This window comes from Ambystoma mexicanum, chromosome 5q, assembly GCF_040938575.1.
Source record: "Ambystoma mexicanum isolate Mex_15411 chromosome 5q, UKY_AmexF1_1, whole genome shotgun sequence".
Lineage (NCBI taxonomy): Eukaryota > Metazoa > Chordata > Amphibia > Caudata > Ambystomatidae > Ambystoma > Ambystoma mexicanum.
In genome coordinates this window covers 401,903,464-401,910,870 of record NC_090933.1, presented here as the reverse complement: position 1 = coordinate 401,910,870, position 7,407 = coordinate 401,903,464, and the positions used below count along the sequence as shown (strand labels likewise).

The 7,407-nt window shown below is 47.9% G+C and overlaps 1 non-coding gene across 1 annotated transcript; it reads right to left on the bottom strand.

The window, feature by feature from the left end:
- Nucleotides 1-6,757: 6,757 nt before the first annotated feature.
- On the bottom strand, nt 6,758-6,829 carry TRNAQ-CUG (transfer RNA glutamine (anticodon CUG)). The gene has a single exon. It is a non-coding gene; the product is annotated as a tRNA-Gln (tRNA).
- Nucleotides 6,830-7,407: the final 578 nt, after the last annotated feature.

Below are 7,407 nucleotides of genomic sequence, written 5' to 3'. Positions count from 1 at the left end.
ATCACCGTGCATTCCAGCGCGATCAGCTGGAACGCGTAAGAGAATTCTTGCATGCTACGTGTACAGCGCGTGCCCAGGGAACGTTGCAGCGGAAGTATTCCGGATGAGGTGTAAGGTTGCCTCCAAGTTATGGAGGATATTCTCTTTTGAATTAAAGAGTGGAGTTTCGGCACAGGAAGTGCCGGAGCGTGTGTTGGAGACTGCATTGTCGACAGCCTGTCTCATCGGAGTGGCTGTTGTGCATTTCGGGAGTGCTGTTTAGAAACATGGATGTGTCGGTGCCCCGTGCCTTGTGAGGGGCCACACGAAGAGGACAACATGTTTTTTCTCGGATTTGTAGTAAGGTGTGAGGCCAGTGTGTATGATGTTTTGTCTTTGTGTTGTGGCCTTCTGTAGTGTGTCGTGTTCCTCTATGATGTTAAGGGCCAGTATGGGTGTGAGTGTTTCTGTTGTGGCCCATATGTTATTTCACTCTTAAGTTTAACTTAAAGCGTATACGTGCAATGAATATGGTTGTGATTTGCTATTTAACCTGTTCCTTTCTTGCAGGTGCATTGTGTGGGGGTACATGGACTCGTGGGTTGCTGGTTCTAGTATTGCGTACTAAATGATTTTGAATATGCAAACATTATTTTTCCTTTACAGGTGGGGTCGTCGTATTAGTCGGTTGGCCTGGACTTGCAGGTGGGTGTTGGACTCGTGGGTCATTACATTGTTTGGTTGTTGCCCACTTAGCGGGTTTCCTGTGTGGTGATAAGTTTTCTGACAAATGGATCTGAACTTAATTGTTTTTAATTCGTTGTCCAGCAGGATCCCACTATGGTTGTTTATTCAGACATTAAGGAGTGCAATTGCATCATATTGTTGTAGTAATACTATGCTCACTCCGTCTCATCTGTCTCGTGCAAGGCGCATGAGTTGTGTGTGTGGTGTGATGAGTAGCGGGGTGTAATACTTGGCAAGGGCTCAATACTTGGCAAGGGCTCGGGACTCTGAAGGGGTGTAGTATGCCCCTTAGGTCGCAGATAGTATCTGCTATGGTGAGAGGTGTGTTGTTAACAATTTTGGTTGTTCATGGTAGCCTGACGTATGCCGGGGGTCTCATTTCCGTATGTGCTAGTTGTGGTAGCCTGGTTTATGCTAGGGGTCCCATGCTAGTTCCCTCTAGTTGGGTTGTTTTTTTAGGGGCGTTGGCGGTCCCTTGTTGGTGCGTGAGGTTCAGGTTTAGGCAGGGACTTGGGGTCCTAGGTGTGTGTGTGGCTGTGCTGCGGTGGTGCAGTTGGGCTAGACTAGGGGTCCTAAGTGTGTGTTGGTGTGCTACAGAGTTGCGGTTGGCTGGACTAGGGGTCCTAGGTGTGTTTTGGTGTGCTGCAGAATTGCAGTCGGCTGGACTAGGCGTCCTAAGTGTTTGTTGGTGTGCTGTGGTCATGCAGTTGGCTGGACTAGTGGTCCTAGGTCCTAGGTGTGTGATGGTGTGTTGCAGTGATACAGTTGGCTAGTCTAGGGGACCTAGGTGTGTGTATGGTGTAGTTGGGATCTCGCAATGGGGTCTCGTCATGGTGGTTCGAGGCGTGTGTTTTGCGCAGTCTTGTTGGACTGTATTTCTTAGGTGTTCTTGGTTGTGTTAGGTGTGCTCTGTATAGGTGCTGTTGTGAACTCAAGTAGGGATAGTGTGCTTGTTGTTGCTCTTGGTGAGCTGGGATCTTGCCCGGGGGTGGGTGCCCTGGTGCCCTAGGGTACAGACTAGGAGGGTTTTTTGTGCATGGAGGGTTTGGCTAGTTAGGTAGTGTACTTTTGGGGAACGCTGGGGCGTGGCAGGTCCTGGTTTCAAGGGGCTGCTTGAAACAGGTTGCAGTGCTTAGTTTATTATTTTTGATTCTCGAGGGTATTTCCAGTTCTGTTTTATGGGCGGAGTTAGCCCTTAATAGACTGCGTTGGGTTCCTCATTGTTGTGTTTTGAGAGGAAGGAGTGGAGTTGGAGATGGGTGTGTCCTGGAGTTGGAGTTGGGATGTGTTTGATGACACGGGTATGGTTATGTTGTCCAATTTGTTGGAGGCACATTTAGAGAGTGAATTCTTGGGTGCCATGTAGGTTACGTTTGTCCCATGTTCCGTTGGTTTTGTTGCTAAGCACATTTCCCTAGTGTCATATAATTGGATGTGTTGAGGGTGATAGTGAGCTCCAGGTGGCAGTTTTTCTTGTCGTCAGTGGAGTTGGGTTAGTTAGTGCATTACGTGTTGGCCACACGTGTATGTAGGGGATTGTGTCAGTGATAGTTTTAGTGGAATTCCTCCTTTTTCAAGAAATGTAAGGAGGGAGAGGTGTTGTAATGTGTATCTGAGGTGAGGTGGTGACATCACTGTTGTATGGAATGTGGTGATGTCAGAGTGTATGGAGTGTTGGGGATGTTATGCTCTGAAAGCTGGTTCTAAGGTTTACAGTTGAGAGCTATGCTGGCTTGAACGGAAATGCCGATGTTTCATCCTGGCAACTTACTGACAATAAACCTACAATTAACTTACCTGCTGGTCCGGGTGTTCTTCAGGTACCAAGTTATCACAATATGATATTATATTTGTATCGCGCTTGTACACAAGTGTTTCAGAGCGCGACAAGGCAAGGGAGGGGAACAGGGGAGAACACAACAACCATCTTACTAGGTCCAGTGACATTGACAACGCGCAAGTGCATGGGAAAGGGAAAGGGGAAAAGTGCATGGAAGGGGGAGAGTAGAAAGTGCGGAGCAGAGGAGAACAGATAAATAATAATAAATACAAATTAATAGATAATGGAGGCAATAAACAGTGGTAGTGCAGCCAGCAAGTGGCAAGTGCTGTGTTTACAGCAGCAGAACTGGGTAAGTCTGATAAGTGCATAAAAAGAAGAAAATGGGGCGGTGGGCGACTGTATGGGTACAGATACAGTCCCCAGTGCAAGGGGTGGCTAGGAGGCCGTGCGGGAGGGTGGCAGGGTGAACAGGTACCTGGCCTCGGAGGACAGAGGGTGGCTAGGTGCACGGTGCCAAGAGAGAGCAGATCAGCAGGGGAGAGGGGGAGCTAAGGCAGAAGAAAAGAGGAAGGTTTTGAGGTGCTTCCGGAACTGGAGATGGTTCCCCTCAAGTTTCAGACTGGCAGGGAGGCTGTTCCAGAGGGAGGCCCCAGCCGAAGACAGAGATCTACCCCCAGCTCGTTTCTTTGAAAAACAACTGACCCTGATGGAGTTAGAGGTAGAGGAGCGAAGAGCTCAAGAGGGGAGGTATTTGCAGGGGGATAGCTGAAAGTATCTTGGACCCAGGCCCCAGAAAGCCTTGTGGACAATGCAGAGGGTTTCAAATGTAATCCTTACATCCACTGGGAGCCAACTGAGAGATTTCAGAGCTGGAGAGATACAATCCCAGGGCTTGAGGCCAAGGACAAGTCTCGCATGCCTGTTCTGGATTAGTTGCAGAGGGCGAAGAGTAGAGGCAGGTAGATTTAGAAAGAGGCTGTTACAATAGTCCAACCTAGAGAGAACCAGAGCTTGGGAGACAGCGAGCTTCTGGGGGAAGGATAGGAAAGGCAGAGTACCTCTGAGGAGGTGCAGTAGGAAGTTTGACTTTTTAGAGACCTCAGAGATGTGGGTCGGAGAAGGAAAGCGTAGAGTCAAAGATGAACCCAAGGTTCTCAGCCTCGCAGGTGGGGGTAGGAGGAGGGCCAAGAGTGGCTGGCCAGAGAGAGGGGAAAACATGGTGAAAGTGTGCCGATGAGGAGGATCTCCATCTTGCTGGCATTCAGGCAAAGATCATTGGCGGCACACCAATCTTGAATGGCAGTTAGGCAATCAGAGATGAGAGAGGGAGAGGAGGTGGCCGATGGCAGCCTGAAAATGAGTTGAGTGTCGTCAGCGTAGCACTGGAAATTTGATGGCAATGCAGTGGGCAAGAGTTGCCCGGTATTGGTTGAAACGCCAGGGCGAGAGGTTAGATCCCTGGGGAACACCACAGGTAGAGAGGAAGATAGATGATAGGAAGGACCCCAGTTTGACCTGGCCTGGTCGATCATAGAGGAAAGATGTCAGCCAGGCTAGAGCCTAATCAGTGATACCCAGGTTATCACAGAGATGGCTGAGCAGGAAGGAAGCAGAGAGTTTCGATTGTACAAGGGATTTGACATGAACCTTGTAGGACCACTCTAACACCTCACACAGCGCTTTCCTAGGGCTGTCTGGTATTTACAGTTTCAACACAAAACAAAACGGGTCAGCGAGAGTCCTTTGAATGAGCACTCCTCCAGCGCCTGACCACTCTGCAGCTGGCCATTATCTGGGCTTTCCCAAAAGTTCAAAAACACCCAAGTTCTCTGTTCCCAAGTTCCTTGCATTCATATAATGTTGCCACTTGCAACCTTGGGCTCAAACACAGTTCGGTTTGCTATCAGCTTCCTCTGACTCACTGGCTGTGTTGAACCCGTTGGCTTGTCTTGCTTCTGGAGTCAAGGACGGTACCATGATAGCCAGCATGCTTCACCACCTGTGCTATCATTGCCGGAGGGCCCCGTGCACCATTGACATCGATTACTCCACACGGCAGCTGTGAATCCCGGTCTTATGATTTCCTGTTCTGAGGTTTTGCGGGTCTTAGTTTAAAAGGCCAAGAGCAGTTCCCCCTTTGTCGTCCCTCCAGGTCTTGCCACCTTTCTCCTCCGTTTGAGCTGCCGGACTGGTATAGCTGTTTTCTCATGAGTTCGGCCTTGCTCGTAGTGTGCTCTTGTGCTCCGCCTTTTATCCCTGTGGGGAAGGTAAAGGGCTGTCAGCTGTGCTTGGTTACTGTTAATTGCCTGACTCTGCCTGACCCTTGAGTTGGGACATATCAGGTGAACGGCTGTGGTGTTAGTCCGTTGTCTATCATGGCGTAAGAAAGTGTTTGTGTCGGAAATGGGCTTTAGGGGGGATTAGAGCTTCTAAATATCTGACAGGGTAGGATGGGGAGACGGTTTTACAAGGAAGGGGGTACCGCATCTCAACCTTTGGTGTCCCACTTCCACTTCCCGAGGACCCCTCATCCAGTTGATCCTCCTCCACTGGTCCACCCCCAGGAACTGGATCCAGTAGTGATGGCTGTGTTCTGGCCACCTGGATGACAGATCTCCAGATACTAGCGGGTGAGACACCTTCAGGTTTCTCACAAAGAGCTTCAGTCTCATATTCATTGACACTGCTTTTGTGGGCATGCACATTGACCCCCAAAGTTAATCTGTTATCTGCAGAGCTAACTCCGCCACCCACTTCCCTCCGGCCTTATCTTCTGCCTTTAGGGTCCCATCCAATATTCCCTTGTGCAACGCGGCCAGTAGCTTGCGGCAGCCATAGGAATTAGATATGTAGACAAGCAGAGCATTCTCCAGGGGCTCAACCGGGCAGTAGCCCCACGTATTTTTCACAGCTGCTCTCAGCCTGTAAAACTGCAGCCATTCTGTGGGCCTGCCCCTATGCTCCTCCTGCCAGGTTTGGGATGACAGCAGCTGTCCCTCCGGAAACAGATCCCCAAGGACCTGATACCTCAGTCTGGACCAATGCACCCACAGGGAAGCGTCCCATGGAGGGGAGAGGTCCGGGAATCGCCACAGCGGCAACCACTGGTAGTATGGTCTGCACACAGCCGTCCTAGAAAGGATGGCCGACCAGGCACCCAGCATTGCCTGCACCAGATCAACCAGCATTGCATTTTTAATAGCAAAATATTAAATTAATTAAAGCATTATTGTTTCTGTGCACAATTGGTGACTTGCATGTATTGGAATTTTGGAATGGTGTTACCTTACAAAACAATTGCAAACGGTCTGGCTTTTTAGACCATTTTTCTCAGAAAATTTGCTGTATATTGCATTGAAAAACATCTGTATATCTTTCTCCTAGTGCAGTGTGCAGCGTTCCCCTACAACAGCATGATCATCGTGTGAACTGCACAGCGTGCAAGCCAAGCCGCCTGGAGTGTGGGTCAACCCTTGATTTGTTGCCGAGTTTAGGGGCGGGGGTCTCAGCATGGATCGCAGGGAGCCCTCATATTTGGTGCTACGCCCCTGAATGTATTCGTATGGAATCCACATCCTTTTGACCAGGCACAAATCCAATGCAAATTACATCAGAATCCATTTCATGTCCTCATGAAAATGCCATGCAGGCAGGTGTGAAATGAGACACCGGAGGATGCGGGGCGGAGATCTTACCCCCGCTGTGCACCTCCTCCTTGTCATTGCAGGAAAATCGGGCGGAGTTGGAAATCGGGGTGTAAAAGCATTACACCTTGCTTTTACACCCCGATTTACCAGTACACCCCATTTGAAATTAGGCTGAAACTGATGTTAAAATTGAGTTGCAAACAAGAATTGTTCGAAACACTGTCAGCCTGTAATTTGGCACAAATCCATGTCTTCAGAATATTTGTTTCCTCTAATTTTGCCAGCATGAGGTCTGAAATATATGGAAGTATTAAAAGAGTCATTTGCTGAGTTTTTACCAACTTTTTACCGCCAATATTAAAACTGAATTTACAACTGATTTCCCATGCAAAATTCGTGTGGGACACCCCCACATAGCTCCCCATCAGCCCTCAAGCGCCCCCCATCTCTGTAAAGTCTTTATCTCATTTCCAATCTGTTTTTCCTTTTTTTTAAAAGGCTAGCGAATTTCATAGCAGTGATTATTCTGCACTGAAAAACATGTGCAGTGAATATTCGCCAATTAAATAATTGGCCAACTGAAGAAACATTTTAAAAGTACAGGTCCCACCGAGATTTGAACTCGGATCGCTGGATTCAGAGTCCAGAGTGCTAACCATTACACCATGGAACCAACTGCTGGCATGAATGTACATACACCCTCTCCGCAGAGTCACATAACGTTCCTCCACGAAGTTGTGACATGATATTGGGCTAAACTGTTGAACTAACATCCCACGTTATAACTCATACATTACAATGTGAATAATCAGTTTGGCAAATGTCTTTATAAATATATTTATTTTATTTATTTACCTGCCCAGGGGCATCGTGGCGCTGTTACAGGTTGCTCGCTTGTCAGGCAGGCATATCTTACACTTTTAAGCGTATAGTACAGTAACAGGCCTTAGGGAGGAAAGTCAGTACAGCGCAGGCATACTGAGCTGACACTAAGGTTACACTTATAGTTATTATACTATAACTATAGTTCTATAAACTTATATATAACTATAGTTATGGTTACCGTTACAGTATACATACATATACATGTTGCTATGTATAGATACATACAGGGAAACCTAAAACTGCACTTGAATTTACATTCATATTTAATGTTCAAGTCGCAAGCATTGTTAAATGTGGTTGTTAAGGAGCTTCACACTCATTGCACGCTAATGTATTCCCAACAATATCACATGTTACATCAGCTAC